General features: G+C 45.3%; 1 pseudogene; it reads left to right on the forward strand.

The window, feature by feature from the left end:
* Positions 1-2,193: 2,193 nt before the first annotated feature.
* On the forward strand, positions 2,194-3,390 carry LOC115912982 (annotated as a pseudogene).
* The last annotated feature ends 9,193 nt before the right edge of the window (positions 3,391-12,583 follow it).

Raw genomic sequence — 12,583 nt, forward strand, 5'->3', positions numbered from 1 at the left:
AGTGACTGGGGAAGGGCTGGAATTGCTCCCAGCCCTTGACACAGGAGCCTCTGGCTGCAGGACAATGCAGCTGCAGCTCCTGCAGTGATCTCCGGAAGCTGGAATATCCCACTGACTACATATTCTGTAAGTGCAAATCAGAATATCTCAGGTGTAGGGGAGGACAAGTTGAGAGCTTCAGCTCACTTCCAGAATATTTCCCAGATAAAGATTTTTATAAAGACAAGGAAATTTCCTGAGATTGTTTCCAACTTCCTTCTCTTGTGCAATGGAAAGGATAAATTATTATAAATTTATTAATTTTGACAAGTATCTGAGAGACCTGAATTGTAGTTTTGAGTGCTCTGTAAATCTACAGGAGTTTCTTAAAGTGTTTCAGACATTCCACTGTCCATAGGCAGCACCAGCATCTCCTTTCCTGGACCCATCAGCCTTAGTCTGAGCTGTCCTTTTTCCAAGGTGCAAACAGAACCTGCCCCCAGCCAGTGCCCTGCAAACAGGCAGGGTTCTGTCAGGCCAAGGAGAGTGCACAGAGATTTGGGGTCTGTGAGTGCCGGCACGGAGAGATCAGGCACAGGGAAACACCTGCAGGAGGAAAATCTCCAGGAAGCAGAGAGAAGATCAGGCAATGAGAGAAAACAAAACCCAGAAATGCTGTGGCAGGGAGAGTTGAGAGATGTCCACAGGATCCCCTCCAGTGCAGCCCCTCCCTCTGAACAAGCCCACTCCCTCCTGTGCCCCAGCCAAGCCTCTGCCCTCAGGGCCGGGGCTCCAAGGCATGCAGCCCCTCCTGTGCAGGCAGAGCTGCAGCAGAGCCGTGGGCCAGCTCTGCAGCCCAGGGCCCAGTTCCCTCTGCAGAGCACAGGGCTAGGAGCAGCTGCCCGGCCCTGGGGGTTCTGGCAGGGGGCACAGCTGGCTCAGGGTGATGCTGTCCCCAGTGCCCGGCTCTGGGCAATGCTGTCAGGGCAGCCAGGGAAGGAGCTGCATCTCCCTTCATCCAATGCCATCATAAGGACACTTGGAAGTTCCTCTGAGATTTCAGTCCAAGCTGGAGCTTCAATCCAGGATGCAAACCTGTCCATAGTATCCTTGTGTTATCTGAAAGCCCCTCAGTGAGACACAGAAGTTCTATGATGGAGAAAATCCTGTTGGGTTGGTGAAATGAGCCTTGTGTGACCTTGGGTACAAATGTGGGGCTGAGACCTTGAGAAGGGGATGGACTTTTGGTGGACTGTGGTGGATCCATCTGTTCTCAGCAGTGTTGGGATAGTTTTTAAGGGAAACATGGGAGTGAGAAGATCATCCTCTGTTTGAGAAAGGTGAAAGTCCACAGAATCTTGGAACAGGACAGAGTGACAGACTACCTGCCTTCACTCTCCATTCACCATCTTGCCTCACAGAACTTGCTTTGTCTCTGAGAGCAGCAGAAATGCTGAGAGCTTCTGACATCCAAAATAGTCAGCAGGAGAAGTGGAAGAGGAGCTGTAAAAACTCTAGAACACTTAGAAGAGCCTTTAACATTGCTGTTATTTACACTGGGAGTGCTGACAAGGCCTTCTGTGTTAGCTGGGGATTCGAAGTAGAACACAAGGACAGGTCCCTGTCCCCCTCCATCTCCTGCAAAGCAAGGCTGAATTATAAAAACCCTGTGTATAGTTGCCCTGAATCTGAAGTCCAACTCAGCAAGCACCAACCAGGTGCCTTGGACATGAAGGAAAATATTTTAGAAAATCAAAAGGGTGTCCCTGTGTTACAGGAGAAGTGCCTAACAGAAAAGGCTTTGTCTTTGCTGAGGGAAATTTTCCCTAACTGGCCACTCTTTTTTCTCCACGAACAGCTCCCCGTGGCTAGACACAGCAAATGTCCAACAGCAGCTCCATCAGCCACTTCCTCCTCCTGGCATTGGCAGACACTCAGCAGCTCTGCTCCTGCACTTCTGCCTCTTGCTGGGCATCTCCCTGGCTGCCCTCCTGGGCAACGGCCTCATCATCATGCCGTAGCCTGCGGCCACCACCTGCACATGCCCATGTCCTTCTTCCTGCTTAACCTCTCTGTTCTTGATATGGGCTTCATAAGCACCACTGTCCCTAAAGCCACACACAATTCCCTCTGGGACACCAGGACCATCTCCTACACAGATATCCTGCACAAGAAATTTTCTTTCTCTTCTTTATGTCAGCAGAGTTATATCTCCTGATCATCATGTGCTATGACTGCTATGTGTCCATCTGCAAAACCCTGCACTATGGGGCCCTCATGGACATCAGAACCTGGGCTGGTGGCTTTCTCACTGCTCTGCTGCTCATAGCCAATACATTTTCCCTGCCTCTGTGCAGGGCAATGCCCTGGGCCAGTTCTTCTGAAAAATCCTACACATCCTCAAGCTCTCCTGCTCACGCTCCCACCTGAGGGAAATTGGGATTCTTGTCATTAGTTCCTGTTTATCATTTGGTTGTTTTGTGTTTATTTTTTTCTCCTGTGTGCAGATCTTCATGGCCATGCTGAGGATCCCCTCTGATCAAGGGCAGCACAAAGTCATTTCCATGTACCTTCCTCATCTGGCCATGGTCTGTCTGTTTATCAGCACTGGCACATTGTTCTATCTGAAGCCCCTCTCGATCTCCTCCCCATCCCTTGATCTGCTGGCGTCAGTTCTGTACTCAGTGGTGCTTCCAGCCTTGAGGCCCCTTACCTACAGCCTGAGGAACCAGGAACTCATGGAGTTCATGAGGAAAGTGGTGGATTTCAGAAGCCATGAACTGCCTCTTTTCTTCTACAGAACCCTAAACCAAACCCCTACCCTGTCCCTAGCCCTAATCGTAGCCCTAACCCTTTGTCACTCATTACAATCTCAGCCTTTTTGTTCTTTTTCCCCATTTTTGCATTGTCTGAATATATTCCTACTGTAATGTTTTCCAGAAAAGGATACTACTCACAGTATTTCCACATGAATATCTGCCATTATTCTGTATCTCAATAACTTTGAAAAAGATTGTTCCCAATTCACCTGAATAAAATAATTATTTTTGTGTAGAGATGGAGGGAAGAGACTCCCAGCACAGCAGCACGGCCAGGGACAATTGCCCTGGCTCTTCCCCACTCCACTCCCTTCTTCCTAGCCCTGCTGTGGTTGTAAGGCCAGAGTGCTCTGGCAGCTTGGTCACTGTCCTGCTCCTTGTCCATGCTGTGACCACAGGCGGGCACAAGCCATGGGCACTGCTGGGAAACAGCTGGGCTCCACCACAGCAGTTCCATCAGCAAAGGGCATCTCTTGAGGGCAGGGCAGGAAGGCTTTGCTCTCCTCCAGAGTCACTCTCAGGAACAGACCAAAGAAACAGACTCTGAAAAGACTCCTTGTGTTCCTTGTTCTCCCAGGGCTCAGTAGGATGAGATCAGGGTCCCAGGGTGGCCTTCAAGGGACTCAGGTCTGGATTAGCTTTTGGTTGTTGGGGGCCAGTGCCCATCATATGGTGAATGGTCTGCGCTGAACCTTCCTGGGGCCCTGCAGCTTGTGCCAGGGCTGATGGCAGGGGAATGTTTGTCTGGAGGGTCTTGGGAGCCACCAGGAGAACACAGGGGACCTGCAGGGACAATGTGTGCCAGGGATCAGCAGGGAGTGGAGCTCACTGGGCACGGGCTTGTCCAGGGTTGGGTCATCCAGAGATCAAGGACTGAATGTCTGCTGTGAGCCAGGAGAGCTCTGCAGCCCCAGAGGACACAGGAGGCACAGGGAAAGGAGTCTGAGCAGTGACTGATCTGACCCTCAGGGAACTTCCCCAGGAGGATCCAGGGCAGCCCCAAGCCCATCTGGCATCCCTAGTAGTAGTGTGGGAGGAGGTCAGTGCAGAGAGCACCATTAGCAGCCTCTGTCACCCATCTTGAGCAGCAGAGTGCAGCAGAGCACAGCCCCCGTGCTCTGCAGAGCAGCAGTCCCAGCTCGGGGGGGGGCTGCTCCAGCCAGCACAAACATGTTCCCCTGGGAAAGGTTCTGTGGGCAGCAGGCCTGTGCCAGGAGAAGAGCAGGAGCCCATGGCGGTGCAAAGGAGCACTAGCAAGAGGCTTCCCTGTCCCTGGGCCAACAGGAGCTGCCCTGAGGAGCCCCAGGGCCAAATCTTTGCTGCTGCACTGGGTAGCGGGGCTGACCTCAGGGCTGCAGGAGCTGGCCAAACTGAGGATGTCCTGAGCATTCCAGACACAGAGTCACTGTCCCTGACGTCCAGGGCCTCCAGTTCCTGCTGTGTGGAGGGATAGAATGTAAGAAAATAAAGATAATGCAGAAGGTAATCTCACCCCTGAGGAGTTGCAGCTGTACTAATTACCAAAGATTAGGAACAGGCCTGCCCTTAACAGGCCACAGCAGTGTTATAGGTAAAAGTTAAGTTAAATTAGGGTATATAGTTCAATTATATTGTATTAATTATGTTATATTAATTGTATTATGTTAAAGGGGGGGCTTATTAGAATGTGCTAGGAGAAGAGTCCAGGATTTGGTGGAACAGTGGTCTGGCAGGGGCAAGGCGAGGTCAAAGAGGGATTGGACGGAAGACCTGACCAATCATTCGAAGCCCTGCAGAAACGATTGGTTCCAGAATGAATGGCGTTAAAGACCAATGAGAAGCCTGGAAATGGACCAATCGTCATGCGGATCCAAAATGGACCAATCCTGGACTCAAAGGGGGCTATAAATGGGGGAAGTTTGGTTGGGTGGGTTCTTCTTTTTGGATACTGGTTTGTTTTTGGGAAGAACCCAGTGCACGTGGGGTTAGCGCACTGTTTTGGTTTTTGGCTCGCTGTGTGGGTGCCTGGGCTTATCCTGGGTACTCCGTTCCTTGTAGCTATTTTAATAAACGAGAACCTCTTTCTCTGGAGAAAGTTTGGCCTCGTTCATATTCATAACATCTTTTGGGGACTCGTCCGGGATAGGCCACGCCCCGAAACAGTCCGGGGTAGCCCAGGACCTGGGAGACGCGTCCAGCCACCTTTTTGGCTGCCAGAGATTGGACTACGTCGGACTGCGGAAGGGATTGCGCCTATACCTGAGGCTGCAAGGAACACAGCAACCCAAAAGGTGAGAGCCCTCCGAGAGGGAGCGGGGCTCACGTTGCCTCAGAGCAACATGAGTGGGGTTGAAGGCAATAGGGGGTGCGAAGTGCGTGTGTGTGAATGAGACGGGGGCTGTGAGTACAGACCCCCAGAAGCGAGTGCAGTCCTCCCAGTAACGGAGGGAAGCGAGTGTTGTTGTGGAGTGCCTGTACCCCTATGGACCCCCAGGAGTAGGGGAGACGGGGAGTACCCACCTATAGCCGCCCTTACCCGTGCAGGCTCCCGTTCCTCCAGTGATTGGAGGCTCCTAGGGGTGGTTTGAGCCATTGGCCCGAGTTGTACCCCTCAAACTAGGATCCCATTGGGGGGTCATAGAGGGGGACACATTTGGTATCCTGAACTAGGATCCCATTGGGGGGTCATAGGGGTACCCAAGGGGGGTTAGTGGGGCGGACTTGCCCAGTGAGGGGTAGAGCTCTGACCGCTAGCTCAAACCACCTGGAGGGCTGTTCCTCAGGGATAGACCGGGGGAGTCTAGTCCCTGAGGAACTAGGACCTTGGGGGTGGGAGAAAATACTCCTATACGGAGACCACTGAATAAAGTGGCCACCGTGTAGGGGAGTGCCCCTTTTCTGAAGCCGGGGAAGGGGAGGGTGCCCAACCCAAGGGGAGTAGGGTCCCCTCGAACTAGGACCCCAGTGGGAAGGGGGTCATAGAGGGGAAGTAGGCTCACCCTGAGCTAGGATCCCAGCTAAAGGGGGTCGTAGGGGTGGCTGAAAATATACTTCACAGGGACGTGACCTGCAGGGGGGAGGTGGGCCGCCGGCTGTGGAAGGGCCCTTTCAGTCACTAGGGCTGAAGGGGAGGTTAGAACCGGCTTCCGTTAGGGAGAATTTTTTTTTTTTTGTATGTTAAGAGTCGGAGCCCCTAAGGAGTGAGGTTCGGAGGTGAGGGCAGGCCAAAAGTCCTTCGACCACTCCTTAGGAATTTTTGAGTTTTCTGTGTGGGGGCCGAGAAGCGGCCATTTTGAGTTTGCTGTGAGGCGGGCCGAGAAGCGGCCATTTTGGTTTTCGCGTTTTAGTTTTTTCGGGGCGAGCGGCCATTTTGATTTTCGTGTGTGGTGTGCAGTGGCTATTTTGAGTAAGTGGCTCATTGAGGCCATTTTGTACATGGTTGAGTGTGGTGTGTAGAGGCCATTTGTGCAGAGTAAGTGGCTTACTGCATCTATTTTGTATTTAGTTGAGCAGGTGGTTGTAAGTTGTTTCATTTCTTGAAATAGCCATCATTATTGTTTAGTTTCCCCGCTAAAACGATAGATATTATATTTCTTTTTGGAATTAATTTCAACATTTCACTATTCTTAGGTTATAAAAGTTCATTTGAATTGACATTATTATTCCAAAACCCTTGTTAAACTGGCCATATTTATTTTGTTTCCCATACTAAATATTTAAGTCACTTTTTTTTTTGTTTTGTTTCCCACCAAAGCCGCCATATTTATTTCATTTCCCACATCAAACATTTCTTTAAAGTTGCCATCTTTGTCTTGTCTCTTATGATAAGGAACTTTTTAAAGTAACCATTATTATTACATTTTCCACAATAATTAATATTTATTTTCTCTTCCTCATTTATAACTAATACATATCCCTTATTAGAAAAAAAAATTTATATTTTTTTGGATACCAATTGCTCAATTGCGAAAGATGGGACAGTGTGCTGGGAAAAGTGCCAGCAGGAAGAGAAAAGGGAAGGACGTTTTTAGGAAAATACCTCCTAGTAGTCCTTTAGGTGAACTTTTAATAAACTGGGATACTAATGAGGGAATGAAGGATCTAGATAAGATAAAAATGATAAGATACTGTACAGAAATATGGCCTAAAGAGAGTATTGCTGAAGGACCTATTTATTGGCCCTGGTACGGGACAAAAGAAAGATGGCTATGTATAGCTTTAATTAGATATGTCAATACCCGAATAGAACCTTGTGATGAAGAGATTAGATATGCTAAGTGTTGGTTAGAAAGGGAGAAACAGGAAGAGGAAATAAAATTATATAAAGTATCCAGAGAAGAAGAAAAAGAAGAAACTAAGCTACCAGAAAGGAGGTGGGATCCTTTAGATAATCTTCCTCCGCCTTCCCCTCCTGATCCCTTAGATTACCTCCCATTACCTCCTCCTCCATCTCCTCCTATAGACCACCTTCCTCCTCCCCCTCCAACCTTGTACCCCTTGGTACCATCTCACGAGGTGGATGCAATTTCAGTATCTACTCCCACAGGAGTTTTAAAATCACCTCAACCTTTTAATTCAAGTTGTCCTGCTCCCAGCATCCCCTCTTCTGTATCACCTCTCTTCCCAAATATACCAGAACCTGCCCATTCTAGTACTCCTTCAGTTTTGCAGATTCCCTCCAGTTCCTCAAGTACCCAGACACTGGTCTCTAGTACCACTCAGAGTGTCCATACCCCAATCTTGGCTCCCAAAACTTTCCAAAATACCCCTCTTTATTTTTCCCCCATACTTCAACCCATAACCCAAAGTACCTCGTCCCCTATTCTTATTCCTGGAACATCACAAAACATTCCTTTTTATTTATCCCCTGTACCCCAACATACCGAGAGTCACATGCAGGAGGAAAGTTTGCAAACAAAAGGTCAGGGAGTGAAAAAGGCCTGTTGTTGTAAAGATATAGAGGAAAAGAAGTTAATTGAACCAGATGAGCATGTAGCAAGCCATCAATATAATACAAGGTTCCAAGCAAAGAAAATTCAAGATGAATGTGGGAGAACTGAAAAGTTGTTTCCTCTAAGGGAAGTGCCTATGGGGGGGCAGAGGCGGTATTGGTTTTGTGAATGCCCCATTAACCGCCTCTGAAGTTAGAAATTTTAAGAAAGAAATTAAGACTTTATTAGAAGACCCAATAGGCATCTCCCAACAATTAGACCAATTCTTAGGGCCTAACATCTTTACGTGGGAGGAATTAAATTCTATCCTAGAAATACTGTTCTCTTCCGAAGAAATACAAATGATTTGTACTGTGGGTATGAGGATTTGGGAAAGAGAAAATAGAGGGGGTCCTAGAGGAGAAGATAAAATGCCTATTAACCCACCTAATTGGGATCCAAACCAGGAAGAGGGAAGAGCGAGCATGAGGCAATATAGGACACTAATTGTAAGAGGGATAAGAGAGGCAGTCCCAAGAACAAATAACGCAAGATTGGCATTTGATAGTCACCAGGAGCGAGATGAATCACCCAGCGCCTGGTTAGAAAGATTAAAACGAAACTTTCAGTTATACTCAAGTGTGGATCCAGATAGTCCAGAAGGACAAGCTTTAGTTAAAATTCAATTTGTAACTAAGGCCTGGGTGGATATACGAAGGAAATTGGACAAGTTAGATGATTGGCAGGAAAGAGGAATGAACGAGTTATTAAGAGAGGCGCAAAAAGTATATCTAAGGAGGGATGAGGAGAAGACCAAGACAAAAGCAAAAATGATGGTAGCAGTAGCTAGAGAGAGTGCTAGATTTGGGAATAGTGAGTCACCAGGTGATGGAAAAAGCGAGTACACAGGTCCAAGAATAAGTGGGTTTAAAAGATCAGCCAAGTAGAAGGTATGAGCCAGACAGAGATAATAAGTCACCTTGGCCCGAGAGAAGACCACCCTGGGCAGAAATCATATGCTTTTATTGTGGTAAGAAAGGACATACCAGAAATTTCTGCAGAAAAAGAAAGATGGATGAGACTATTGCTCAGGAACAAGACACCTTAGGGAGAAGGCTGGAAGGAGAGGACTAGGGGTGTCAGGGGCTCTACGCTCTGAGGGATGATATTGGACATCAAAAGGAGCCCCTGGTAAACCTAGAAATTGGCCCTCAGAGCGAAGAAAATGGAATTTTTAGTGGATACTGGAGCAGATCGTTCAAGTATTTCAAAGATTCCCAAGGGATGCAAATTAAGTAACCAAACCTGTAAAGTTAAAGGTGCTGAGAATAACCCTTTTGAAGTACCCATTATTGAAGAAGTACCTATAAAAGGAAGTTTCAGAGAAGGCTGTGCTGACCTGCTGTATATGCCTGAATTAGACTCTAACCTCTTAGGCTGGGATTTACAAGTGCAGTTAAGAATAGGGGTAGTCCCTGAAGGAAAACGTATGGTAGTGAAAATGATGGTTTTAAAAGAAGAAGATGAGAGAGAAATAGATCCGAGAGTGTGGGCAGAAGGAGGGGGTCATGGACTGTTGGAAATTCCACCCATAGAAATCAAAATGAAACCTGACATTCCCCCAGTAAGAGTTAAACAATATCCAATTTCCGTAGAAGGGAAACGGGGATTAACACCTGTAATTAAAGACTTAATTAAAGAAGGAATTTTAGAACCATGCATGTCTCCACATAACACCCCAATATTACCCATAAAGAAACCCGATGGTACATACCGATTAGTCCAAGATTTACGAGAAGTAAATAAGCAAACTGTTACTCGATATCCAGTAGTAGCCAACCCGTATAATTTATTGAGCAAAGTACCATCGAGACATGCATGGTTTAGTGTTATAGATTTAAAAGATGCTTTTTGGTCCTGTCCACTTGAGAAAGAAAGTAGAAAATGGTTCGCGTTTGAATGGGAAGATGAGGAAACCGGGAGAAAACAACAATTACAATGGACAAGATTGCCTCAGGGATTCACGGAGTCACCAAACCTATTCGGCCAAACTCTAGAAGAACTAATGAAACAGTTTATACCTGAAGAAGGATCTCAAATCCTACAGTATGTAGATGATCTCTTAATTTCTGGGGAACAGAAAGAAGAGGTACAAACAACAACTGTTAATTTACTGAACTTCCTAGGGGAAAAGGGGTTAAAAGTATCTAAAAGAAAGTTACAATTTGTGGAACCAGAAGTAAAGTATCTAGGTCATATAATTGGGAAAGGATATAAGAGATTAGATGCTGACCGAATTCAGGGAATACTATCATTGCCAGCCCCAAAAACAAAAACAGATGTGAGAAAATTACTAGGATTAATTGGGTATTGTAAATTATGGATAGATGGACACACAAAATTAGTTAAGTTTCTATATGATAAATTAGTTGAAAATGAGCCCATAAGTTGGGATGAAAATGATGAGAAAAAGTTAGAAGACCTAAAAGAAAGGTTGGCAAATGCTCCAGTTCTAAGTTTACCAGATTTAAATAGACTGTTTGAACTATTTGTCAATGTAGAAGAGGGAATAGCTTATGGAGTTATTGTACAAGAATGGTGTGGGGTGCGAAAACCCATTGCTTATCTCTCCAAATTGCTGGATCCGGTAGTTAGAGGCTGGCCCGCTTGTCTCCAGGCAGTGGCTGGAACTGTAACTCTTGTGGAGGAAGGTTACAAGTTGACATTAGGAAACAAGATCAAGGTGTATACTCCCCATGATATAAAAAGTATACTAAGTAAGAAAGCCTGTCAATGGATTTCAGATAGCAGACTTTTAAAATATGAATTGATATTAAACAAAAGTGAAAATATAGAATTGACAACAACAAGGATCCAAAATCCTGCACAATTTTTATATGGAGAACCAAAAGAAGAATTGGAACATCACTGCCTTGAAACCATAGATTTGCAGATAAAAGTTAGAGAAGATTTATTAGAACTACCTTTACCTGAAGGAGATATACTGTTTATAGATGGTTCATCACGGGTAGTAGATGGTAAGCGAGTATCAGGGTATGCTATTGTAAATGGGCATATGATGACAGTCATAGAAAAAGGAAAGCTTCCCAATAGTTGGTCTGCACAATGCTGTGAACTATATGCATTATTAAAAGGGCTAAAATGGCTTGATCAAAGAAGTGGTACCATATTCACTGACTCTAAATATGCCTATGGGGTAGTACATACTTTTGGGAAGATCTGGGCAGAGAGAGGATTTGTCAACTCAAAGGGAAAAACCCTAATTCATGAAGGCCTCATAAAGGCAGTGTTAGAAGCCTTGAAAGGACCAAAAGAAATTGCCGTGGTACATATAAAGGGACATCAAAAAGGTGATACTAGAGAAATAAAAGGGAACAACTTGGCAGATGTAACTGCAAAAAGGGCTGCTCTAGAAGATTCTGAAAAGATCTTCAGGTTAAATGAAGTAGGAGATGGGAATGAGGAAGATCAAGAAAAGGAGGAGATCCCTATATTTAATGAAAAAGAACAAGAGGAATTACTAAAACATGGTGCAGTTCAAAACAGAAAAGGAGAATGGAGGATGCCAGACGGTAGACAAGTATTAAACAAGGCATTAACCAGAAAGATATTAGAAGACCTACATGCCTCAACCCATTGGGGTACTCAAGCTTTACATGATCACTTTATGAGAACTTATGTGTGTATTGGGGTGTGGGAAATTGCCAAGATAATAACTCGAGAATGCATGGTATGTCAGAAGATAAATAGAAAAGTAATGAGAAAATTACCTCAAGGAGGTAGAGAATTAGCGAAAAGGCCATTTCAATGTGTACAGATAGACTTTACAGAATTACCACAAGTACAGAGATATAAGTATTTACTGGTGATAATAGATCATCTAACTCATTGGGTGGAGGCATACCCAACCACAAGAGCAACAGCCGAGACTGTAAGTAAAATTTTATTAGAGCAAATCATACCCCGATATGGAATGATTAATACTATTGACTCTGATAGAGGTCCTCATTTTACCGCCAAGATATTACAACAAATAACAGAGGCCTTAAATATCATCTGGAGATTTCATACCCCATGGAGACCTCAAAGTTCCGAAGAGTAGAGAGAATGAACCAGACTCTTAAGATAACTCTCACAAAATTAACAGAAGAAACAAAAATGAATTGGTTAAGATGTCTCCCTCTGGCATTATTGAGAATAAGGACTAAACCAAGGGCGGATATAGGGGTTTCTCCATATGAGATGATGTTTGGCTTACCTTTCTTAACTACTCCAGGTAATACGAGAACGTATGAAGAAGGAGAATTAGGCGTGAGAAAATATATAAAGACCATAACCTGCACTTTAGAGGAGTTAAGGAACAAGGGATACCTTCCTCAAACTACTCCTATTGATTTTAAAATCCACAAATTCCAGCCTGGTGACTGGGTGTTAATTAAGACCTGGAAAGAACAACCACTAACTCCAAAATGGGAAGGTCCATTTCAAGTTTTACTCATCACAGAAACAGCCATTAGGACGCAAGAACGAGGATGGACACATGTCACCAGAGTAAAAGGGCCTGTTTCTGCTCCTGAGAGATGATCTCCCACTACAGATAAGTTAAGAAGACATCAGGAACACCATAAGAACCACATAAGCTATAAGTTATAATAAGAACTCTGTTAGATTTATTATAAGATATTTAATTGAAAAGTTTTTAACATTCTTTTAACTTAAGGAAATGGTATTTATATATGAAGTGAGATTATATGAATTATCAAAAACATGTTTTAATCTCTGGTATTCCCTGTTACAGATCCTGTGATCTGAGAAGCGATAGAGCATTCTCCCACGCACCTAGCAATCTGGCCT

The sequence above is a fragment of the Camarhynchus parvulus genome, chromosome 24 (genome assembly GCF_901933205.1).
Source record: "Camarhynchus parvulus chromosome 24, STF_HiC, whole genome shotgun sequence".
Lineage (NCBI taxonomy): Eukaryota > Metazoa > Chordata > Aves > Passeriformes > Thraupidae > Camarhynchus > Camarhynchus parvulus.